At 38.1% G+C, this 27,325-nt stretch overlaps 1 pseudogene; it reads left to right on the top strand.

Moving 5' to 3' along the window:
* The first annotated feature begins 23,468 nt into the window (after nt 1–23,468).
* LOC149179870 (lysine histidine transporter 1-like) overlaps nt 23,469–27,325 on the top strand; it is a 108,400-nt pseudogene continuing 104,543 nt past the window's right edge.

Raw genomic sequence — 27,325 nt, forward strand, 5'->3', positions numbered from 1 at the left:
TTGGGTAAGAAGCTGGAGTTGGGCAGGTTATATAGTGACAACCAAAGTGCCATACATCTTGCAAAGAACTTTGCATTTCATTCCAAGACTAAACATATACAGCTCAAGTACCATTTCATACGGTCAACATTGGAAGATGGACAGTTGAAGCTGGAAAGATACACTCTAGCCAGAATCCTGCAGATATGTTAACAAAAGTTATAACCAGGGAGAAACTGAGAATTTGCTTGGTTTCAATTGGTCTTCAAGTATGATGAAGAAGATGAGAAACAACCAGGTACAAAGTGGAGTCATTGTCTAGCAAATGAAGCAGCGGTGGAGTTGCTATAATTAGTCTCCAAGTGGGAGATTGTTGGGTGTGGAGCCTAATTATCTTCTGTATTCAAAGGTTTCAGCCGGATGTATGCCCCAGGAAGACTGTACACCCCTCCACGCGAGGGGGTAAATCCCCCCCAGTTGGGGGATCCGGGGGCCAGCGATCCCCCTAGAAGGCAACCCCTCACTATATATGAGGGAATTGTACTGTGTCTATGTATATTTGTATTCTGAGTGAGGAAGAGAGAGGAGATTGAGAGAAAAGAGGGTGTTACAGCAGATCTGCTATAGGTTGTATCTCTTCAATTTGCTGGATAATATAATAAAAGAAGGACTGGCTGTTTCTCCGTAGATGTGGCCCAAACTGGGTGAACCACGTAGGTCTGTGTCTCTCTTGTTTTATGCGTTTTCTGTGTTTATATTTCTGCAATATTATATGTGTTCCATTGCTCCGTAATATATAATTTTCTAACAGCTCAGAGCCTTTGGGAGGCCTTTTTTGCACTAGGATAAATGTTCATTGTGGTCTAGGAAAATGATCTCATGAATAGAACTTTTAGGACAGAATTTGGGATTCATAAGAGAAGGTGAGGAAGTTCAAGATGGAGGTGGTGAAGGTGCCCTTGCCTGCAAATCCAAACATCCCTGCAATAATCACATGCATATACCCATTTATCATTGAAAAAATGAAACAATTAATAGTGGAAAAGATGAGTTGAATTTAAATGTTATCTAATCTAGGCCAAACATCTGATCTAATCAATAAATCAACTCCTAAGCTATAGCAAGTACACGCAAACAAGGTAACCAACATCAATATTTTTCCAAGAAATTATAAACATGATATTTTTTTACTGTGGTTGTAGATCCTTCTATTCATGCTCCCATGAGAGAGATGAGGTAGAGGTTGCAATCACAAATTTTTGATGGATTATTCTCTAATGAAATGCAAGAAACTAATAAGCACTCTGAACTAAAAAGAGATAAAAATACACAAGAGGGACCTAAGCCACTAGGGTTGGGCCCAACCCTAAGAGCCTTAGCCCTCTAGAACTAACTCAATGATGACCCAATAAGAAAATTCTCATTATTATTGCATCAATGTCTAATACATGACATAAAAGTCAAAAATAGTAGTGCCAAGAACTCTAGCTCAATAGCTACCTAGCCGAAAACAAAACTCGAATCCTAGCTCGTTTACATGTTTATTTAGACAAGAGGGTAGCTACTAGAAGATCCCTAAAAATAGGAATATTTGTCTCCCATAACTGGAGAATGGTGGATGTTGTTCCTCATTAACTGCACTTGCTTAGCTGCCAATGACCTCATCTTGCTTGGTTTCCAATGACCTCGAGCTGATGAGAGAGAGAGTCTTATGATCATGGGCTGATTGAAGGAGTTAAAGAGGTGGAAAACCCCTAGAATCTCTCCATGTTGTCTACTTTGAGCCCCTGCATAGAAATCATCTAAAAAATGCTCCATTTCCTACAATTAAACTATATTAGGCCACATGACATAGAAAACATCTTTTACCCTTCTCACTAAGCATAATATAACAAAAATTGTAAATAAATGTGAGAAAGAGATAGTTCTAAAGTTGGAGGATGGAATCATGACCCTTATAATGTACCTATTGATGAGCCTCATCACTTATAAGACAAGCTAGGGCCTAAAATGATAAAAAATTTACCTTATTGGCCTCACAACTAACCTTGGAAGTAGCATGTTAAATGAAAGTGAATGTTAATATTATAAAACTGCACAAATGGAGTGATGGGTCACAAATCACAATTATAATCTCCAACCATGATATAACATGTAATGGTATCCTTGTAAGATGCAAGCGTGTCTACAAACCAATTTTTACAAATGAAACTCCAAGTCGCAAGATTGGATTGCAAAGTCTTAGGCAAGTGACCAGAATATGTGACCTCATTGAAATTATGACTATGCAACCCCCACAAGTTGAAAAATTGCACCTAAGAGCTCCCCATCTACATTATAGAAGTGTGACCACCTTTGATTGCGACTATGTGACTTCGACAAGTCATAAAATTGGATTTCAGGGTCTTAGACAAGCAATCAGAAATGTGACTTGAAGTGAAGTGCGACTATACGACCTTCACCAAATCACATTGCAATGTGTGACCTCCCATAGGTCACATTTCCTTTCACAAATCATAACTTCAACCCACAACTATTTGACATCCAACCAAAATATGTTAGAGCACCACATGACATTGTAATCACAAATTTCAAAGTTAACTGGGTATGTATATATATATATATATATATATATATATATATATATATATATCATTGCAAAGAATCGTAAATACATAGTCATGCAAGAGGGCTCTGATGAAGAATTTTCCCATAATGTTCCAGTGATTGATTTCACATTGGAAGCCATATTTGCACCTTGTGCAATCACACTCCAAAAAATCACACCAACACATAGGAAAGCCACATGAATGTGGCTATCAAAGAACATTGTGAAGTCAAATTGCGAGGGGCCACAAGAAGACAATGCAACCACTGCATTAAAATGGATTATGCCAAAGATCATGTAAATGCATTCAAGGCCATTTATTAACCGATGGATTGTTAGTGTCAACAGTTACTCCATAAAACACAATTAAAGGATTGATGATGGTGAATCTAAAAGGTAGGTTAAATGTTTTTAGCATGGTGCAATGATCAAAGACACAAGAAATAAAACCAAATATATTTATGCTATGTTGAACATGTAAATGGTTTCCTCCACACATTGTAGAATGGTGGAATTAACACAAATATATGGAGGCTTGAGCATGTTATAGAATGTGCATAAAGGCAATGAGGTATAACATTAGCGCAAGGAAAAATGCTTTGAAAGCATGCAATGTGAATGCTATAAATAGACAAGTCCAAGTACAATGCAGAGGACTTCAAGCCATATATGTAAGAAGACCATGAGCATGCATTGAAATTGAAGCGATTGTAAGGAAATAAAGAAGTCTCATCAGGGATATAGTATAGACGTCAAAGAGGAAATGGGCCTTAAGCCCTCACATTTCATGACTCTCTTGGATATTGAAAAGGTGTTTTGGAAGTGGATGATGTTGTATTGCAAGCTAAAAAATGTGATAAAAAGATCCAAGGGGTGAGAAATGTTAGAAAATGGAACAAATCGATCTCACAACAATGTTTGATAATGCGTTGTTACTACGAAGTGAAAAGTTTCATCATCATCACCAACGGAAAGGAAGACTAATCCATATTAAGGCTAATATTTTAGGGATATAAATTCTTACCTATTATTATTTGTGATTTTTTCTCATTATTTTATTAAAGTGTTTTTTTTTTGTATGTTTAATCAATGATTGTGTGTGCCTATAGAATTGGTGTTTCGAAACGCTCTCTTGATATACTCCTTAGACACGTGATCTTAGACAACAAGGGCATTAAGGGCAGGGTGGAGACACCATCAAATTCTAAGAGAATTGTGCCTTCTACAAAAGGAATTGTCAAAGCTCATTGAATCTCCTTCAATAAATTGTAATAGACGAGAAACGAGAATGAAGGATGATATAGAGTTGAAGGCTACATAACTACGATTTCAACCAGCAAGCAAACTGGCTCCATATAACATCCCAAGACACTGTGTCAACCTTATTGGGAGATGCAGTAGCAAGAGAATTTACATTCAATATAAAACATGAACACTGAAACCTCATTTAATAGTTCTTGTGAGTCTCCATGGGTTCATAACAACATTGACAACAAGAAAATTAAATTTTAGATAACAGTCCTAGTCTCCTCATAATTCCCCTTCTATCATAATATAAGTGTTTCTCATCATGATGTTAATGGATATGTAGATATTTATTTGAGCATGTAATATCCATTAGACATTATAGAGTCATATTGAAGTCCAAGGGTCATGAGGGTAGGTGAGCTGTCACAATAGGTGTACAGTCACATCACCTCCATATCAGGGGGATTTTTAGCACTTGAGATAGGACTAGCATTAGATAGTTGATTTTCACCCAAGGACCTACAAGCGCTCAGCTCTTGCAAGCTAGTAGGGTGAGTTGTGGTGAGGATAGTGTTTTGCATTAGTTAATGTCATGAGGAACCCATGTTCCAATGTTGGGATTTGATGGTTTCCAGGATATGTACTTGTATTTGCAATAGCATTAATAATAAATTCTTCATTTCTAGCATTGATTCCCATGCTTATTCATGGTGGTTGTATTGGTTATCTGATGTTTTCATTGTATTTGAATGTGTTCTTTCATACATGAAATATGTTATGTACTCATTTGTAGTTTTTGCATGTGTGTTTTCTTTTAAATCTATGCTTCTTATTCCACGTCATGTCAGAAACTTATTGTGATATATTTTGCAATTAACCTCTGGCATGTTCTTTTTTATGTATGTTTGAGATGGTTTTAGTTTACTAATCCTTCTCATGGCATGCTTCTTCCTATTTCTTTGTTGTTACATTCTTGTATCTTGTTCTACAGGTTGTCAATCTTGGGTTGACCTTGTTCCCACTGTCTAGGAATTTCATTCTTTTCCTCACTCTAACATATCCTCATTTTACATCTGGGAGTGAAATCGACATGATGACAGTCAGGCCTACATACCATATGGAGCTCCTATCCCAAACAATGTGATATATAATTGGGACTTCACACCAGGGAGAACCCCTAGTTGTTTGTGGTACATTCTAGCCCATCAACATATTTTAAGTGCTAGAAGGAGGGCCAGATGACAAGATGAGCCCATGGAGCATTTCTTTTAGCTTCATATATTTAAATGGATTCATCCCAAAACTCTATTCTGAGATTTTTTAATAAAAGTAACAATCTTTTAGTGCCCACAAAAATAATTTATTACTTGTCACAGTTGAAGCTTGATGTTGAGGGTCAAACAATTGTATTTCGACACATGTGTCATGTTATTCATTTTTGTCACTCTAACAGAATAAATTATAAATATATTATGGGTAGATTTTCACCCTCACACTTTATGTTTGTGTCAAGCAATGGTGTCACACATTTCCATCCACTTTTATACATTCATTCAAGTAACTCATCATCAAGCTCCAACAATCTTTTGACATGTATGATTATTAAGATGAGTTTAAAAGGATAAATCAACTTAGGATGAAGCCAAAAGAATCATTGGAGGATTTTTCTGATAGGTTTGTTTATCATTTTTATGAATTTCTTATAAGAGACGTGAACTGGATGTATTTGAGTGAGAAATTTCAGTGATTGGTTTTGATTTCTCTGCAACCATTTCGATTTGAAACAAATCTTGATTCGGATGATCATCATGAAAATTTGCAAGTTACAATTTGGCCATATCTTATCCCTAATCTTGTATTTACCATTTGTGAGTTGAGAAAATTCTCAAGTCTATGGGAAGGAAATTACAGCTTGTCAAATTTTGCATCCTCCTTCTGTCATTGTTAATCTAGGTAATGAAGAGTGTTTGCAGGGTAAAGAACCAAGATGTCTTGCTTCTGATGCACTCATATATAACCAAGTCAATAAAAAACCTCTCCCTATTGATGACACCTAACTTGAGCTCATAAGACATTTTCCAGAATATGTTCCGAAGTCTTTTCATGGCATGATCTCTCATGTACATGTTTGCAATGACCTAGGTCCTCTCTTAAATAATATTGCAACTGCAATCAACCCCACAAAACATAACATGCATGTTGATCCATTGTTTTCTCAAGTTGATATTGATGTGCAGGGTTTGAGTCTTGAACTAGATTCAGTTGGAAGTGTTGTCTCTTTGCCTGATACTTTCCATTCATTGTACCCAAATTTATTTGATGAATTTTCTACACCAATAGTTTCTTCAAGCCCTTTCAACTTTATCCTGTTAGTTTTAATTGCAATCAGGTACATATTAATGTTGAGGATACTAAGTTCCTTGTTCACAATCTTTTCAATCTACAACCTTCAACAAGTGAAGAAGAAGATCCTACATTTACAAGAGTTCAATGAAATCCTCCAGTTGATTCATCCACATCCTTAATCTCTCAAGAATCCCATGGGTTGGATGCCCAATCAGATCATATTAGTGGATTTAATGATTTTCATCCTATTAATAATGTGTCCATTGACACATCTAATGATAGTTGTTTACTTTCATTTATTGATATATCTAAGCCACCATGATTTGTTGATTCTCCTTTTCGAAAGTTTAGGGACTTGTTAGGAATTTTAGGCACTTCGGCTTCCGTTAATGGTTATGTTAGGTTCTCACGATCCTGATGAGATCCATGAACTAGGTGAAATTAGGGTTTCCTTGAATGATTCCCATCTTAGCACCATCTTTCTCGATGAATTCTCATTATTGAAATATTCTAAGATGCATTTGTCCTTGTACTGCGATTTTTTTTTTGAAGAGAGTACAATGGCCATTGTTTCAAATCCTTTTGATTCTTACCTAGCTAGTGTAGATTGTCATCAGGTACAACATGGTGTTTTCATGCATTCCACTGTATGCAAGCAAAGAAAACACATCACTTTGTTATTTCATGAGACTCATCCTATTGATTCATTTCCATCTAATCTTTTGGACAACCAATCAGACAATACTACAACATCTGATTAAACCAACAATATATTCGCTAATGATTTTCAGTCATAGTTGATGATGATCACATGCATTCGTTTGTTGATCTTATGAAACCATTTATATTATATGATATACCGTTTGAGGGTTCAGAGCTTTTTCAGGATGGTGAGGCACTTCAGCTCTCACCAATGGTTATGTCAAGTCCTCACGTCTTTGAAAAAATCCATGAATAACCTCAAAGTACAGTTTCTAAAATTAGGGTTTCCACAGTAGAATCCTCTATTATCTCAATTGCACTTTATGAATGTGCATCTTTAGAATATTTTCAGGATCTTCAATTTGATCATCTTGAATATCATGATAGAATTTGATTGGTTGGAAGACTCTTATTCGGAAAAATCATGTACAAGTAGATTGCATCTTGTCTCTCTTTTGATGAATTCAGTGTTTAAAACAACTGAATGCATACCGTGGACAAATTCTCAAGGTTTTCAAATTTATCATTTTGTTTACCAGGATAGAGTTGCAGCTTGTTTGGAACAATTTTTTTTGGCACAATTTCCTACCGACAAACATGACCTTCTTGCTCTTATGCATGTTTTATAGGTATGCATTTTTGTTTTTGCACAATATGTTACACTAGCTTTGATTGTTGACATATTTTTCTCTGTAGACGAGGAACCACTACAATGGCTACATTGGAAGTTTGATTTAACATGACCCAATCTCCTCTCTAATTAAACTAGGGTTTTAGGTTTAGGCTAGTTTAGAGTTTTTTAATTAGGGTTTGCTTATTGAAGTTTTCTTATTAGGGTTTTCTTTTATGATTGTAGGGTTTAGATATGATTTTTCCATATTTTCCTCATTACAACTAGTTATTTTGTTGCATGACATAAGGCATTTAAGCATGCATTCATCTTTTTCATTGCATTTACAAATTGTTTGCATAAGCATGCCATGGCTCTCTTAGTTGTAGTTAGTTGATTCTTCCTTGCACCTACATTTCATTGCATTGCATTGTTTTACTTGCATTGCATATAGCTTTCTCTGTTGCTTTAATTCATGCATTCATCTCCTTGCATAACATACACTTGTCGTTGACCTAGCGTTGCATTTTCTCTCTATGCTACATGGAAATACATGAACCTTCACAAGCCTTGTTATATGCATGCTCCCTACAAAAACTTCATGTCTTGATCAGCTTTCCTTGTCCCTCTTTGCAGCTGTTGAAACCCTAGAACATCTTCCCTAGTCACTTTTCCCTAATGCTGAAACACTAACCCTAATGGTTTCCTGTTGCTATGGTGGTTGCTCCAAGAGGTAGCCTCTCATAGAACCAGTAATCAATTTTTTGTTCTGGATAATCTCCCTATGAGTCTGACCCATTATGAGGAAAATATGAATAGGTGTTCCAGGGGAACCCTAATCAGTTCAAATGACCTATATTTTCAACCTGAACCCTATATCTAGCATGGTCCTAAATATTTCTTGGTTTGTTTTCACCATCTGCCTGTTAGTGGGAGATATGATGTGGAAATGTGGCATGAGAGAAAAATATAAAATCAAAAAATTTGTTAGTTTATGTTAAACAAGGAACAACCTCTCTTTCCCGTAGTAAAGGATTGAGAAAGGCTTCCAGTGTAGAGAAACTGATGCAAACGACTTCACCGAGGTATTGAACAGGTCCATTGGCAGTGAAGCAACATTTGTGATTTGTTTGAGTGACTTCGCCAGTGTACTGAATAGGCCTTTTAGTAGTTGAGCAACACCGGGAACTCACTCTAAATTTCTAAATACAATAATCACTCTATCATGTCCTTTGCATCATCGTTACATACTTGCATGTGTCAACTCTTCTTTTAACAGACAGGACCTAGCTGAGAGGCAAAGGAAGGGCATATTTGTAAAAGAACAAGTAACTCAAGGAGGACCTATAGTATCTATTCAATACTTCCTTGAATTATCATCAAGACTTTGTCTATTCTGAGGGACATGGCCATAGATGTTGGATTCTACCAGTGGTTCTCCCATTGTTGTAGTCGCTACAACAACACCCAAATTTTTTTGGCATATCCAAAATTTCAGGACCCCCCTCATTGCTTAAGGTCATAAGGGTGCATGTTATTCTTTTCTTCTTGACTTACCTCGGAACTTGATTGCATTGATGCAATAGGGTTTTCGAATTTATTTGTTTAATAATGTGTTAAGAGTCTCATGCAATCTCAAACCTTTATCTTTCTACAATGTGCATTGCATGGATTAATGGTATCTTATGTTAATGGTCATGTCCCTAACATCGTTACATTAGGGTTTATAAAACTACCACCTTGCTCATACACCCTTGAAAACCTAGATCATCATAATCAAAGTTTTGATCATATTCGGCTTAATCATGGCCCTTACGATGTGGTTCAATAGACTTTGCATGGTTCTTATATTATATGTCAAGAACCCCATTACATAATCATCAATGATGTTCAAGCAGTATCAAGCCCATCATGGTGCATGGAAAATTAAGTCTCTTAGAAGTTATGTTTGCTTTCGTGCATCCTAGCTTTTAGTTTAAAATTATAAAACATTATTATGTAGCATTATTTACTCAACCTATTTACTCAACCTATTGCTAATTGGGATATGCAGGATATAGCTTAAAATCCTCATTAAAGTGCAATTAAAGGTCCTATCTCACCACATCTTCCCTGGAGACATATATATATGAAATGCGACATACAAGAAGCGACCTTTTAAATCATGGATATGAATGTTAGTGCATTGCAAAGACGCATTGGGGACTACAAACCAACATTAGCATTAAATGAAAGTTTTCTTTGTATATATTCAAGTGGATGCCAAGGTAGCCTTATTTTGTAAAAGCAATTAAGTAGAGAGCATGTGCTAGATCTACATATAAACCACTGCTTTGAAGATGTGATCATATATCTTAAAAGTCGATGCAAAGGAACACTTGATGGTCGTGAAACTATGTGCATACAATTAGCCACCAATGACCAACGCATTGCAATACAAGTCATGTAATAAAGGGAAGGAGGTAACACATCTTGAAGTATTGTGCTAGAGTCACGATGCAAAGAATACAAACATGCTACCATGAATACCACAATGGCCAGCACATAACGCAAAGCTACCGTTAGCTCTTGAGTGCACCATTGTTTTTTAACTCTACTCTCAAGCTCTTGGTAGACAAAGCGTTGGGCACCATTAGCTTAATTTCCAATTATCAAAGGTTAACTTACATGCAGCACCACACTATGCAAGGGATCAATGACAATATATTGTGACCTGGGAAAGGCTACGCTTGTCAAAAAAAAGATTATTTCAAATCAAATTATATGCGTTGCGGTATGCTCAGGCCGCAATGTGCCATCACAATTGGTCATATATATATTGCAAGGAACCGTATTTTCATGAATTACATCAATGCCGTGTTATGGATGGTGTTATGTAGGTTAATGTTGTAATCACAAATGCCAAAGTTATATATATAGTTGCAAAGAACCGTAAACACACAGGCATATAAGAGTCCCATAATGTCCAGTGTTTGATTTCACATTGGAAGCGACAAGAATACCGTGCAACCAATGCATTAAATGGGATTATGCCAAAGATTATGTAAATGCATCCAACACACACATCAACATGGGTTAAATGTTGTTATCATGATGCAACGATTAAAAACAAACACAAGCAATAAAACCGAATTGTTTCTTCTACGCATAGCAGAATTGTGGCAACAACACAAACATATGGAGTCTTGAGCATGTTATACAATGTGAACAAAGGCAACGAGATATAACAATAGCCCAAGGAAAAAAGAGTTGGAAGCATGCGATGTGAGTTCTATAAACACGCAAAGCCAAGTACATTGTAGAGGATTTCAAGCCCTATATCGAAGAAGAGCATGCATCGAAATTGAAGCGATTGTAAGGTAAACAAGAAGACTCACGATGGAAAGAGTATAGATGTCAAAAAGGAAGTGGGCCTTAAGCCTTCACATTTCATGACTCAGATATTGAAAAGGTGTTTTGGAAGTGGAGGATGTTGAAGTTATAGTGGTAGCATGGAAATTTACATGGTTTGTTACATTTTCAAAAAACAGTCTTATCAATGTATTGCAAGCTAAATAATGTGATAAAAGGATTATGAGGGGTGAGAAATGATAGAAAATGGAATAGATTGATTTCATAACAATGTTTTACAATGTGTTATTACCACAAAGTGAAAAGACACATCATCATCACCAACGAAAAGAAGACTTACTTATATTAAGCATAATATTTTAGGGCTATAAATTCTTACCTTTTTCTCATTTCATTGAATCGTATTTGTGATGTTTAATCAATGATTGTGTGTGCTTGCAGGGTTGGTGTTGTGAAACTATTTTTTTCTTTTTTTATTTTTCTTTTTTTGCTTTCAGTTGAAAAAAACATCATCTTTCATTAAAAAAAGGTGATTACAATGGCTTATTTCTCTTATACATCCTTCACAAAATACCTTTCACTTTTTTGTCACTTTACATTAAATAAAAACTTAGAGCATATTCCTACTAATCTATCATATCCCCATTGTCCCCTATGATACTACTTTGAAAATCTATTAGCGAACTTCTAATTCTGTTGTGACTCTGTCCCACTTACAGGATCTCAATAGTTCCTTCATTAATTACTGCACTCTGCTAGAAAGCATGAAAGTAAATCAAACCTATTTCTGTTGCAATGCCCCTTTTTGATAACATGTCTGCAACCCCATTCTGTTCCCGATACACATGCCCATATGTAATCTGTCAAAGGTTCTGCTCCAGGTTTCGGATATGCCTCATCCATGCAAACAGGTTGATTGGATTGAATTGAGTGAATCCTTGTACCCAATCAATGACACTTTTTGAGTCCTCGGATATCTTTATGGACTCAATACCCAACCATTTTTCACATAGAAGTGTCCCCCATAATGCTATGATTTCTTCCCAACTGTTTGTACCACTTCCTCCTTCCCACCAAAAGTGATAAAACTTACCTGGTTCCACTACTATATATGCCCCGCATCCACATTTTGATTGTATGCACTCCCCATCAAAGAATCCCACTGGCATTTCACTCCAAATGTCAATATACTTGGGAATACCTCTGTGGACTTTCCTAATACTTGGTCCAATCTCCCCAAAGTATGCAGTAGTCTTAATAATAGTTGTCCTGATGTCTGGTTCTTGTTGCTCAAAGAGATTTTTGTTTCTACATCTCCATATCCCCCAGAAAATATAGAATGGTAACGTGGAGTGTTGTTTATGTGTGTTGAACCATGAAGATAGAACTCCCTTGATCGATCCCTGTCGCACCTACCTTTGATGTTGAGTAGTGACATTATTCCATCCCAAATAGCACATGCAAATGGACATTTTATAAATAGATGAAGAGAGTCCTCCATGTCAACCCAACATAGTGAACAAATGCCTAGTGCGTGCTGTCCTCTATGCATTAATATGTCCCAAGTGAGCACTCTGTTGTGGAGAACGAGCCAATTGAAACATTTCAGCTTCATGGGTATGTCCTTCAAATGTATCTACAGGAAATCTTGAATATATATCCTTAACAACAATTTGTCCCTTTTTTAGTGTGCCCACCCAACACAATTTATCCTCTACTTAGGACAGAAAGGCTCCAGTTTGATATAAACATTGGATGTAATCCTTCCATTCTATGCCCCAACTCCCTGTCAATCCCATAGTAACTGCACTCTGCCATTTTCATGTACCTAGGGTGTTGTTTAGATCAGTTGCCACCTGTGAGATATGGGTAATACCCTCTTGAGCTAAATGATAAATCACTGGGGCAGAAAGTGAGTGGTATCCATCCATACCCTTGATGGCATCCAAACTGATTTGAATCTGACAACCATCGCCAATCTCCCATCTCATTCCAACAAGGAGCCACTGTTTAGTTTTCATCATACTATGCCAAGTGAATGATGCGCCCTTTTTTACCTTAGCCCCATCTCTAATCCATTGTGTGGAATCACAATGATGTATGTATTTCCTTTTCATGATGTTTTTCCAAATACTTGTACCATATAATGCCCGCTAACATGATTTTGTGACCAATGAAATATTAAAGTGTTCCATGTCCAGAATACCCCATCCTCCACTCTCAATGGGTCAGGCAATGGAAGACAAATGGACTAGATGGAATTTCCTTCCTGTGCTTCTACCTGCCCATAAAAATCTAGCCGAAATTTTGTCAATCTTATGAATTATTTCCTTCGACAGTATATACAAATGCTCTTGTTTTTCTCCCTAGACACATGATCTTAGAAAATAAGGGTATCAAGGGCAAGGCAAATACATCGTCAAATTCTAAGAGAACTGTGCCTTCTACAAAAGGACTTGTCAATTCTCATTGAATCTCCTTCAATAAATTACAACGGACGACAAATGAGAATGAAGGATGATACTGAGTTGAAGGCTACATAATTGAGGTTTCAACTAGCAAGCAAATTGGCTCCATATAGCAGCCCAAGTCACTATCTCAACCTTACTGGTAGATACAGTAGCAAGTGAATAGACATTCAATACAAAAGATGAACATTGAAATCTCATTCAACATTTCTTGCGAGTCTTCGTGGCTTCATAGCAACATTGACAACAAGAAATCTAAAGTTTCCAATAACATACTTATTCTCCTCATAACTCCCCTTCTTTCATAATGTAAGTGTTTCTCATCATAATGCTAACGACTATGCAGAGATTGATTTGACAATGTAACAAACATTATCTAGTATAGAGTCATATGGAAGGCCAAGGGTCATGAGGGTAGGTGAACAATCATTGTAAGTGAACAATCACCTCACCTATATAAATATACCTTCATGTCTCATTTAAGGAGAAATTTTAGCACTTGAGCTACAACTAGCATTAGATAGTTGATTTATGCCTAGGAGCTAGAGGCCCTTAGCTCTTGGGAGCTAGTAGGGTGAGTTGTGGTGAGGTTAGGGTTTTGCATTGGATAATGGCATGAGAAATTCATGTTCCATTGTTGGGATTTGATGGTTTCCAGAATATGTACTTGTATTTGTAGCAACATTAATAATAATTTCTTCATTTTCGGTATTGATTCCCATGCTTATGCATAGTGGTTGTATTGGTTATCTGGTATTTTCATTGTATTTTTATGTGTGCTTTCATACAGGAAATATGTTATGGACTAGTTTGTAGATGTTGCATGTGTTTTTTCTTTCAAATCCATGCTTCTTATTTCATGCCATGCCGATAACTTATTTTGAATTGTTTTGCAATTAAATTTTAGCATGTACCTATTCATGTATGTCTGAGATGGTTTTAGCTTGCTAATACTTCTTGTGGCATGCATATTCTTGTTGCTTTGTTGTTGCATTCTTGTATTTCTTAGGTTGTCAATCTTGGGTTGACCTTGTTCCCATTGACCAAGAATTTCAATTTTTTCTTCGCTCTATCTCCTCATTTGATAGCTGGTAGTGAAATAAACATGATGGTAGTTGAGCCTACATATCGGATGGGGCTCCTAACCCAAATGGTTTGAGGTCTAATTGGGACTTCACACTAGGGATACTGTGTAGTTGTTGGCGGTACATTCCATCTCATCAACAAGATGATTAAGGACTGAGTGGTTTCGTTAACCCAAATTCCCATAAAAAACTTGGTCATGGATGTAATGGTAGTTAATGTCCCACCATCATATGGAATGTTGCTTTTCATGCCTTGTTGGGGCGGAGGGGTTGGTGGAACCTTGAACCATTTGAGCAAGGTTTTGCCTATGATTAGAAGAATAAGGATGCACAAGTATTGTAATTTTTCTTTGAAAGTACTTCTTCTAAGGAAGGAATCAGTACAAGCATAGTCTTTGTGTCCTTTAACTAGGAAAAACATATCCTAACCTTTAAGCTATAATTTGATACCACCAATAACATTGGGAAATATGAAGTTTTAGTACTAGGATTAGATGCGATGAATAGGATAAAATTGCAAAAAAAAATTGTATATGGTGATTTAGACCTAATCATAAATTAAGTAAGAATAAATTTCAATATAAGAAAGCTCAGATGTGAACCCATAGGAATCAAGTCTGGGACCTTATAAACAATTTCTTTTTAGCAACAAATTTCACCTATATTCCAAGGAATCAAAACAAACTAGCTAACTCATTAATTGTTTCAGCTTCCCTTTTTAAACCTCGAAGAATTTTTTATTTATCATATGAAACTCAAGTACTTTATATGCCATCAATCCCTAATAACATCAAACACTAACAAGAAATTGAGGATAATTTAGAAATTAGGAGTTTTCTATAATTCCTAAATGAATCTTCAAATTCATATATAGACAATGAACCATAAGATCAACCTAATCTACAAAAAGGTGTAAATAGATAGTTGTATTTTCCTGGAGTTATGATGAAATCGTGACCTACAATACTTTGATAATTGAAGATAAGATACCTTTGAAAGGATCAAGACAATCCCAAAAAAAATTAAGATAGGTAAATTCCATATTGCTACCTTAAATTAAGGAGTTAAAAAAGCTTCTAGATGTTAAAATTAATATTCCCCTCCATTATCCTGAGTGGGTAGGAAATCTAGTCCCTATCTAGAATAAAATATGATAAATCTGATTGTGCAGAGATTTTAGAAATTTAAATAGGGATTGTTTAAAGGATGATTACCCATTATCCAAAATGAATCATCTCCTACAACAAGTAGTGGGTTGTAAAAGGATTTCCATGTTGGATTATTTTCTAGATATAATCAAATCTATTTTCATCCTAGTGGTATGCATAAAATGAAAATGAATATCCTGTGTGGAATTTTGTAACGATGGTCAGTTGTCATAATGTATATTTTGCCCTTGATGTATTTATATTGATTATTGTAAAGCATATTTCAAATGCTAGAGTCAAAAGAAAAATATATTTTGAGTCAAGTCCCATTTGAAATTATAAAAGAAAGAAATTTGAAATTTTGAAGTTTAAATTTTTGGTTCCAAGATTGTCAAGTTGGCCCCCCTCCAAGTCAATTTAGCCAAGGAAAAGGACACACCCATTCAACCCAGTAGAAAATTATATATAGACATTTGACCTCCTCCAAAGGAAAAAGAATGATCTCTCTCATCAAGAATATTCTGGGAATCCAATTGAAGGAAAAGAAGGATGAGGAGGACGAAAATAAGGATGAATTACATCTCTTTTTCTCTCGAGTCTCAATCTCACACGTGTGGATAATATCTTTCTCTTTTCTAGTTTGCAAATTTTCTGGGCAATTGCAGGGGCCAAAATTTATAGGTTTCTAGGCAGAATAAGGAGGCTAAAATTCAGCCTAGGGAAGATCAGAAGGAAGTGTGATAGATCATATTGGAAGGCTTGACTTGGAGGGATAAGACTAGGATTTAACGTAGATTTATTTAAGGACAATTTGACCTAGTTTTTTAATAGAGGTCTAGGTGTGTCTCTTGTTGAACTGAAGAATTTCTCTGTTGAAAAGGGTTGCTAAGTTTTTCCCCTTAGTGAATTTTCCTAGGGTAAATAGTGTTCTCTCTTTATGCATTGTGGTCTCTACTATTTTATTATTCTTGATGGTTTAATTTTTGAAGTATAATTTCTTAATGATATATTGGAAAAATTAAAAGAAGATCGACATCATTAAAAGTAATTATCAGTTTTCAGAAATATTGTGCTAGTAGCTATTCCACTTTAAAAATCAACATGGTATCATAGGTTTGGTGAAGCAACACTGACATCACTCTTGAATAAACCCTACATTGAGATAAATATTGTTGAAGTCCTTCTTATTGATTTAAAACCATGGCTTCTTTTTTGAAATTAGATAACAAGCTAGAAGGGGCCTCAAACTTCAGAGCCTGGAAGACTAGGATTGATCTTATTCTTGAAAAGAACAAACTCTTGGATACTATGACAAGAATTTTTTTTGAACTAGTAGATAATGCAGGAAAGGAAAAGTTCAAGGAAGATGAAATCACTTCCATAAGTCTCATCGTGGATTCCATTATACATCGTTTAATCCCATGTATTTTGAAGCTTGATACTTCCGAGAAGATGTATGATGGCCTAACTAATTTTTTTATTATCAATAGTTTTGGTCAATCCATGAGCTTGAAGAATGATATTCATGATACGAGGATGACAAATGATGACACTATAGCTATAGATTTTGTAAGAATATCTCAATTAAGATATAAAATATAAGCTATTGATGAAACTGTCTTTGAGAAGGAACTTGTGACTACAACACTCAATGGACTACCTAGATCATGGGATGTATTTAAAGCAAGTATAAGTAGTGGGAAGGAAGCTCCTTTTTTTGAAAAACTATGGACCTCTTTTCCTCAATAAGAATCAAGGCTTATATCAATAGATATAAAGGAAGAAGCTTCTCAATATTTTGCAGCTCATTTCAAGAAGAAGAATGGAGGAAAGAAGAAGTTTGGTTTCTAGAATTGAAAACCAAAAGGAATGCCTGCTCAGCAAGGAAAGAAAGACATGTCAAAGATTCATTGCTTTCGTTGTCATAGATTTGGTCATTACATGAATCAATTTCCTCAAGAAGAGAATGATAAAAGGAGAAAAGGAAAACAACATGCTTCTGCAACTGACATTGATGATGAACATCCAAACAAGTCTTGAGGTGATAAGGATTTCACTTACTTTTCTTCTCTAACAAGTTCTATTGAAGATGATGATGATATGTGGCTAGCAGATAGTGGTGCTTCAAGACATATGATAGGAGATCATGGAAATATCACTAGCATGATGGAAAGAATATTATCTTATAGGGTAGATCTTGGATACAATTGCGTCTATGTAGTCAAAGGAGTTGGGAAGGCATCCATTGAGCTAAAATCTGGTAACGATGTTAATCTCACCAATGTACTATATGCTAGGTTTGAAAGAAAATGTTTCTCTATTTCATGTTTAGAAGATAAAGGAGATAGAGTAGCTTTCATGGATGGCAACGTACTTGTATGGTCTAAGCACTCTAGTTTAGATGATGCTAGAGTTATTGGGATTCGGGAAGGGAGATTGTATAGAATCATGGGTCAATCAAATCAAGCTTTAGTGCGTGATGAAAGTGATCCATGTGAACTATGGAATAGGAGATATGGTAACCTTCATTATAGAGCATTTCCTGAGTTAACTAAAATAGTTTTAGGAGTCCCTAAATTGCAAATATATCACAAAGCTATATGCAAAGGTTGTGCACTTGGAAGGAATATCAAGAATTCATTTCAAAGTAGTGGCAATGGAGCTAAAGTATTTTTGGATTTGATTCACTCTGATATATGTGGTCCTATGCCTATAAGATCACTTGTTAGTTGGATATACTATGTGACATTTATTGGTGACTTCTCTCATAAGACGTGGATGTATCTCATGAAGACCAAGGATAAAGTCTTCACCAAGTTTCAAGAATTCAAAGTTGAAGTGGAAAACCTAACAGGTAAGAATATCAAGATTTTGATATCTGAGAATGGAGGAGAATACACCTTGAAATAACTTGTGGCTTTCTACAAAAAATATGGGATTAAGATGGAGCAGATAGTTCCCTATAATCCTCAACAAAATGGTGTGGCTGAAATAAGGAATAGGTCCATTCAAGAATATTTCAAGGATATGATGCATGATCAGTATTTTATGATGTTCTTATAGCGATAAGCATCATTGATAATTGTATACATTCATAATAGAATTCCTCACCAAATTTTTGAAGATATGACTCCTGAAAAAGCATTCTCTAGATGAAAGCTAGAGGTTAGGCATATGAGAATCTTTAGTTTCCCCGTTTACATCCATGTACATAAGGATAAAAGGAATAAGCTAGAACCTTCAAGAAAGAAAGGTGTATTTTCTGGTTACTATGAATCATCAAATGCCTATAGTGTTTACATTCCATAACGACAACAAATTGAGGTCACCCAAGATGTCATTTTGATGAGAAGGTTGCATATTAGAAGTATAAGGAATATTCCATGGACTCCTACAATGAAGTAAAGCATGAGGATTCTAAAGAAGAATGTTCAAGTTCTACAAAATATCCTAAAGATCCAGAAGGGCCTTGTGAACTGGTAGAACCATTTGTTGTTCCTAAAATCAGAAAAAGACCAACATGGCTTAGATCTACCTTGGAAGAGGTAGAAGGACATGCAGCTCCAAATGGCACATCCAAGGAAAGTAAGAAACCTAAATGGTTTTCTAGTTATGCAACTCTTCTAACTAACCTTATTGTTGCAGAACCTTCCACTTATCAAGAATCAGCTAGCCAATAAGTGTGGAAGGAGGTCATGGATGAAAAATATTATCCATCATGAAGAATGATGTCTGGGAGATTGTGTCAAGACTAGAAGGGAAGTCAGTGGTGATGTGATAGCCCCACCAAAGGTCCCCATATAAGGGGCATTGTAAATTCACTGAAAATTTTGTATGATGAATTTTAATAAACTTGAATGGGGTTGAGTGAGGGACACGGATTTCAAAGTCTGGAAGGGAGTTGTTTCTTGGGATGTTATGGGTTTCTTGTGCAAGGGTGAAACCTAGAAGTTTAGGACAACCATTAAAGACTGGCAGGTTCCAGAAGTAAAGAAGAGAGCTCTTGAAATTAAATGAGCAAGGAAAGAGGTATACAGGCCCATGCTACTTAGGAAGCTACCCCAAGAAAGAAAGGACATGAATTTATGGAAGAGAAATCACACTATAGACGAAAGAAATGATGCAGTAGTAACAACAACCAAGGAAGGAAACTGAGGAAAAAGGGGAGAATGCGGAAGCAGGGACATAGACAAAGTAGGATGTGTGTGAGTGGAGAAGGAGTTCACTACAGGCGACGCTGGGAGAAGAGAAGATAAGTGAAGGGGATTGGTTCTCTCGAAACTTGGAGGCTTTAGGTTTAGATTCTAGTCCTTGGAGCCCTCTAACAACTTGGATTTCCTGGAAGGTTTTGGGTTGAGATGGAATCCTTGGAGCCTTGTCACAACTTGGGTCTCTAAAGGCTATGGGATGAGATAGAGGTATCTGGAGCCCTGTAACAGCTTAGGTCCTTGGAGGCTATGGCTTACGATAGAGTCTTTGGAGCCCTATAATAGCTTGGGTACCCTAGAGATTATTGGTTTAGGTAGAAATCTATGGAGCCCTATAACAACTTGGGTCGAGGCCATCCTAAAGCAGATGTTGAAGACCAAAACGATAACTAGTGGTTAATGCCTAGATAGAATAATGGATTTTGGACTTCCAGGAAGGGGGTGAATCACTATGAGAACACTCAACGTGAGGTTTGGCACATTTGGACTCCTGGTGTCGGCTAAGCAAGAAGTTTTCATCTAGTTGGATTGAGGAAGGATGTCCTTTGCAACCTTGGAATCTAGTAATCGATTGGTGTGTTGGTCCCTAAAGCACACACTCTTCCCCAGCTCTGGAATCTAGCTCGAGGGTGATGACTGCAAGTGATTGTGGCTGAAACTATTGATGGTTTGGGGAAGATTCCTCATCCCATGCTCGGTTTCCCTTCCCACATCAAGATAAGTAACTGTGCATTTTTTATAATGTATGATGAATGTTGTTACCGTGTTATAGACAATGGTTTGAATGTGGGGACTACTTGGTAATTCTAGAAGTGTGCTTATAATTTATATTCCATCAGGAAGTGTTAAATGACTACATATATGAATGTGTCTGTGTGGAATATGTGCATGCATGCTTGATAAAGAAAGAAACAAGAATGCGTTATTAACTACTAACCGACAGGCATGAACCATGTGATGCATAAATGTATGTAATCTGTATGTTCGCTAAGACTAATAAGACTAAATCATAATTTAGCATTGAGCCATAAGAGTTGAGATGAATTCTTAAAGAATAGTGGGCGTTGAGACCCCTTTTATTAATATAATATTACAAGGGAGAGACCTCCTGCATAGCGGGGTCCACATTCGCTTGTGGTCGGCCCATGGTAATGTTGTAAATCACTGTGTTCCTCTAAGAATTACTTTAAAATTCAAGGGATATTTCCCTGGTATCTATTGAGCCACCCTCTTTTCCTAAATGTCCTTCACCCTTGCATTCTAGTAAGACTATATGCCTATTTTTGGCGTCGTAAAGTAACAGCCGAGGGGCCTAAAATATCAAAACATCATCGTAGAGATGTGTGCAGGCTTCCACAAGGTCTGGAACCATCAGCGTGTAGCAGAACAGACTTGAACCCTCTCTGGAGTCTCCGCTAAGCCCATGGTAGGTAATTCACGTAGGAGCGCCTACACCTCCCATGGTGGCTTTCCTTCCTTGTTGAATGGAACTACCCACGAGCCAAGAAATCATTAGAGAGTCGATCACTCAAGCTCTAGAGGGATAATGTCCAAAATCTCCTTAGGAAAACAAGCAAGTCACCATGGATCTATAAATCTTGTCTAGAGGTCTATAGGACTCATGAGGAAGAGTCGCATCCGGTAAGGATCGTGTAGTGCGAGGCTAGAAGCCTTCAACCAAGTCGTGGTGGGATGGAATTGTAAAGCTTGTTGCAACTTTAGAGTAGGAGGTCATGAACTTATAGGAAATATTGGGTCAATATTATCCAAATAACAGTTAAGACCTTAATCAAGTAAGACTCCCGATTGGTGGAAGGAAATTCCTTCCATGAGATTGGTCAGAATGACAGTCTCTATATCAAGATTAGTCAAAGTGATCGAGAAAAAGATCGTAGAGTAGAAATTCAGAAGGGGATTTGAAGTGATGATCCAAGGACTTAATGACAGTGGGGTGTGTTGGGAACGGGTCCCCTGGGGGTCAATTTTGGGTTAAACACCCAAGTTTTGGGGCAGAAGACCCGAATTTTGTGTAAAGAAATGTAAAGTCTCCGCATTTTGTGGTCGCGGAGCGCGAAAGATATCTAAAGTTAAAAGGGTTTTCTGCCCTTGGTTTAGATAAGTTGTGTTGGTTTTGGAGATCTACCCATGGTCTGCGGACCATGGGATTGTATAAAAAGTGAAGTTCTTAGTTGATGTAGGGGGTCATTAGAAGTGAAGAGAGAAGAGTCTTAGAATAGGAGAGAGGCTCTGCAACTGTGTGTGCAGAGGCCTAAAGTAGAGTCTGCAGCTGAGTGCATAGGGTAGTTTGAGTCTGTGAGAAGATCTAAAGCATTAATAAAGAGAATTTTCCTGAAATATCTATGTTTTGTCCCATTTACTTCTGTTATGAATAAACGTGACTATGTTATGATGAATAATGGGTTTATGATTTAATGCTGTGTTGATGCACGAATCTATATGTTTTACATTGTTATATGAACGCAATTCATAATATCTGTTTACACGAAGAATATCTTAATGCATGTTAAAGTTATCAGATACTTAAGTCGATCTGGGTAATAATAGACTTAGGAGTGATTACAGAGGCGCGTAAGTTGTAGATTCAACTATTTAGGGTCCTTGAAAGATAGTCGAAGACCTTCATGAAGGTCTAAGGGTGATTAAGAGAAGTATATTGATAAGCCCTAAAATGATTATCGATCTACACGAAGGCGGAGTTAGGGCATAAAACAACATCATAACGATCTCTGGGTGTCGAAACTTGGTTCCAGCATCCCCCCATATTGCTTTGGGTGAGACTTCAGTCTGCTCTTCGTAGATTGATTCCGAAAGGACTAGTAGTGTAGGGATTTTTTTGGAAAACTTAACTCTGAACATGGGTCAGGACCCATCAAGCCAACAAATGGTTCTGTTGCTGGAACCTGGATCTGCATAACGAGATGTGTGATGTCGTATCATTGGAATCCAACTAAGATCGAAACCTGGTTGGATAGAAAGATCCACAAATTCACAACGCAAGAAAACAAGAATCCGCGATTGATGAAAGAACAATGGTTGGACAGATACTTGTACACAAAAATACAAGAAATCTTCTTTTGTTCCTTCCCGGTTGAGTTATATGAGTGGATCATGAAATTCGCAAACTGCCAAGGAAGGTGGAGGCTTTACAATCCAATTGTTTTGACACTGGAGTTAGTAAGGAGGTTGGAAGCTTTTGAAGATATGATCATGTGCATTGTTGACCATTGGCTCGACCACATCATAGGAGGATTTGTGATAGAGTTCGTGGTCAATACCTCCATCAGTTACAGCGAAGCAGAGCGCCGCTTCTTTAAAGGACCGCGAGGTAAGTATTTAAAATCACTAAATACTTGGATTAAGATGCTCTTGTGTGAATAGCGGGTTATGCGGTTACCTTGATGTCTGGAGCTACACGAAGTGGAAAGTCTTTTAGTGATAGAGGAAGAAAAGGTCCTGAGTATAGCCCGTTGATCGAGCCTCCTTTGAGTGACGACGAAGGAGCACCGCAAACTTCTCCCTTGAGTGCTAGTCAGTGATAAGGCAAGGGTTCCCGCGAATACCTACACTGCATCCACCCTCATCCCATCCATCTACACCACCTCCACCCTCATCCCATCCATCTACACCGCCTCCATCCTCGCCTCCATCGCTCACCCCATCACCCACACCACTGCCACCTCCACCAAGGTTCAATATGGTGAACTTCGTAAAACTACCTATATTCAAGGGCGTAGGGAATGAAGACCTGGACCAATTTTGGTTCGTCACGAAGGCTGTATCGGAAGCCCAGGGTATCACGACTAACCAAATGAAGAAAGCCACACTGGTTAGTGCTCTGTAGGACCACGCACTAATTTGGTACATTAAGTATAGTATTGATAACCCAACATCTGCGTTCGCAGATATCCAGGCCACGCTGAATAGAGAATTCACTAGACCTAAGTCTCAAGCACAGTCGATTGTAGGATTCAAGGATATCATGATGAAGCCAGGGGAGATGCCCTGGGATCTGGATGAAATACTGAAGTGTGCGATCTGTGAAGCCACCATGAACCTAACTGATGGGCAGCACTGCAAATGGTTGGTGGCCTTGCTCCTGCTCCGCCTAAGGGTTGCACTATGACAACAGAAGATGGGACCTAGGCAGAAGATCTGGAAATTGCGATGAGGCTTCATGAGATACCAATGCAGGATGCTAATCTGGGGGTTCAACAGATTCATGCACAGTTGCAAAACCTTTGTCTCTAAATACAAAGTCTAAAACAGGATAGAACAACTGGGACAGAGGCACGCGAAGAAGTTTGGTGCTTAAAATGCAACGGTCAGGGGCATGACAAGGATCACTGCCCAGTCTTCGTGAACTATGTTACAACAGCATGACTAATGCCTCTACGACCAGAGGTCGTGGTAGGGCCAAGTTCAGGGTCTACGCTATGGTGCACTATATGCCAGGTGGCTAGGAAACATGCGATTGACAATTGCCATTTGCTGCAGAAATTTGTGCAGACACCACAACAACTCTTTTGCAATTTTTGTCAATCAGTTGGCCATGACGAGCACAATTGCTGATGTTACAAATTGATGATGGACAAGACACCTGCATATAGGGTACAGATAGAAATGCGGCCTCTGGACCAAGGTGTTTGGGGAACATGAGGTGAGTATCAAGGGCGCGACCAAGGCCGAGGTGGAGGAGGGCCTGGGAGAGGCAGAGGATAGCTAATTTGTTACAATTGCGGAGGCCTAGGACATTGCACAAGGGAATTTCTAAATCTGACGCAATTGTCATGCCACTACTATACTTAGTTTGACCATGCAACTGAGGATTGCCTAATATTATTGGCTAAGATTCATGAAAAGGGGGTGCAACCTTCGCAGCCGATGCAAAACCTTCATATGATGTGGGCTGAGCCCTGCGAGGAAGACCCTAAGGTAAACATTATGCTGCGAAGCAGAACTACGACGGGGGAGGATAAAGGCAAGTAGCCTGCAGAAGGCGAATGGGTCTACAAAGCACCAGAAAAAGAGATTGGGTTTGATATGGAGCGCGCAAAAGAAACATCTATGGAAGCAAAGAAAAGCTTCTTTGAGGCCTCTACCTGAGGAAGTCAGGAGAAACCAGCTAGAGAAATGGACCCATCCATGATTACCACATTCTTGGAGACCTGCATGAAGCTGCTCTGAGACAGTAAAGCTGTGAAGGGCCTGTAGGAACTGATCAATCGGTGCGCTGGTAAGGATGGCGCTACTAGTGAACCGCGCATGGTTAGGAAGCTTGGAAAGAACAAGGAAAGGACCAGGCATGAAATGAGACTCACCGCACTGATAGGGGAGTACAAGATGGACCAAGTTATGCAGGATTTGGGGTCCAACGCAAATGTTTTTCCAAAACAGACTTGGGAAAGAATGGGGAGACCTGCGCTCCAGTGGTCTCCGATATAGTTAAGAATGGTGAATCAACAGAAGATTATCCCAATGGGGAGGCTGCAAGGGGTCATAGTTGACATCGAGGGCGTGAGCGTACTGCTAGATTTTGAAGTAATAGAGATTGTGGATGATAGAAATCCCTACCCTGTGCTCCTTGGAATCGATTGGGCCACTGACATGAATGGGGTAATCAACCTAAATAAGTGAAAGATGATATTTGAAAAGAAGTCGCCCTAGGTGGTGGTGCCGCTAGATCCCGCGGAGGGACCATGCTATACAGAACCAATCTGAGATTATGAAAGTGATGATGATCTAGACCAGATTTACAAGATAACGCATCAGACCAGGATTTGGTGAATCTGATAGCAGACGAACGTATTGCATGGGGTTGCGAAAGCTCCTGGATGCCAGATTTAGACGAAGAATTAGAGCACTGGAAGAACTAGCTGCATGAAGTATCTACGCTACGTTGTAATGTGATGACCAAGTCATTGCGTTGTGTGTCATCCGAAGTCAGCGATCTGCCTCATTATGATGGGATAACTGATGTTGATTACTTTTTGGATGCATTTGAAAGAGAAGTGCCAAAGAAATATCGCTTCTAAACCTTGGACTAGGTACTGCGTGCTATGCCTGCAAGATGGTGGGGTATGCACAAGGATAGTTTTGGTGATTGGCGTGACTATAGGAGGATGATGAGAATACGTTTTGGGCATCCAGAAGTGTGGATGATAGATAAGTATGATGGAAGGGATGATCTGCTTGATCACCTAGCCAAATGGACTAAGGCTTATAGAGCAGAGCCCCAGCCTAAATGGGTGCATCTGTTTTGTCATACCCTGGGCGTCATACCAATGAATTGGTACTTGGAAACCAAGCTCCGCCATGGCACTAAAGAGTGGGACATCTTGCGCCAGGGATTTATAATGACGTTCAACTTTGAGGATGGGTTTGGCTGTATTGACGCAGTGCTACAGGAGGTTAAAGCAACAATATTTAGGATACCGCAAGATCCCTTGGACCTGGTCCAACCTGATTGGACTACCCATCTGAGTCATGCACTGGAATGCTATAATGTGACCATTGAAGAAGAAGACGAGGATCCTAGAAAGATTATATTTTGGAAACTAAAGGTCACCGCGACGTTGAAGGTCCACAGATAGAGGATCCTAACATAACCACGCCGTTGAAAACCAGGTAGGTCAATATTGGCACAGAGGAAAAACCAAAATTGGCAAAGATTGGGGAATATTGGGATGATGCGAGAGTAGACAAGGTTGTTGAGATCTTCCGCAAACATCAGGATTTGTTCCCCACAAAATTTTCTGATTTAAAAGGGATAATAGGAGACATAGGTGTCATGAAGATCACCCTAAAACTGGACGTGAAACCCATAAAACAAATACCTTATCGCCTTAATCCTAAGTATAAGGAAAGGGTTTGCGCTGAGTTAGATAAGATGCTCGCGGTAGGAATTATTGAACCAATGGAAGAATATGATTGGGTAGGCCCAATAGTGGTTCAGGAAAAGAAACAGAAAGAAAAAATAAGGATATGCATGGATATCCAAAAGCTGAATGATGCTTGCGTGCATGATCCCTTCCCAACCCCGTTCATTGATGAGGTCTTGGATAATGTAGGCTACCAAGAATCATATTCTTTCACTGATGGGTTCTCTGGGTACCATCAGATCAAAATCGTGCCTGAGGATAGAAGCAAGATGACCTTTGTGACTGAATGGGGATGTTTTCAGTACACTGTAATGCCCTTTGGGCTAAAGAATGCACCAACAATCTTTTCACGTGTAGTCATTCCAGCATTCTAAGACTTCATTCATAAGTTTCTAGAGGTATACTTTGACGATTGGACAGTGTTCAGATTGGTCAAGCGTCATGTGGCAAGTCTATGCTTAATGTTAGATACATGTCAGAGATATCAAATCGCACTTAATCTAAAGAAGTGTTTGTTTTGTGTCCCTTTCAGGATCCTGGTGAGTCATGTGGTATGCAGACAAGGATTGATGTTAGACCCTGCGAAGATCACAATAATAATCAACTTGGAGGTGCCAAGGAATGTGAAACAGCTACGTGCAACTTTAGGGCATACTAGATACTATAGCAAGTT

This window comes from Pinus tabuliformis, chromosome 3_2 (assembly GCF_031772625.1).
Source record: "Pinus tabuliformis cultivar Carrire ecotype Pingquan chromosome 3_2, CPIR1, whole genome shotgun sequence".
NCBI classification, from domain to species: Eukaryota; Viridiplantae; Streptophyta; class Pinopsida; order Pinales; family Pinaceae; genus Pinus; species Pinus tabuliformis.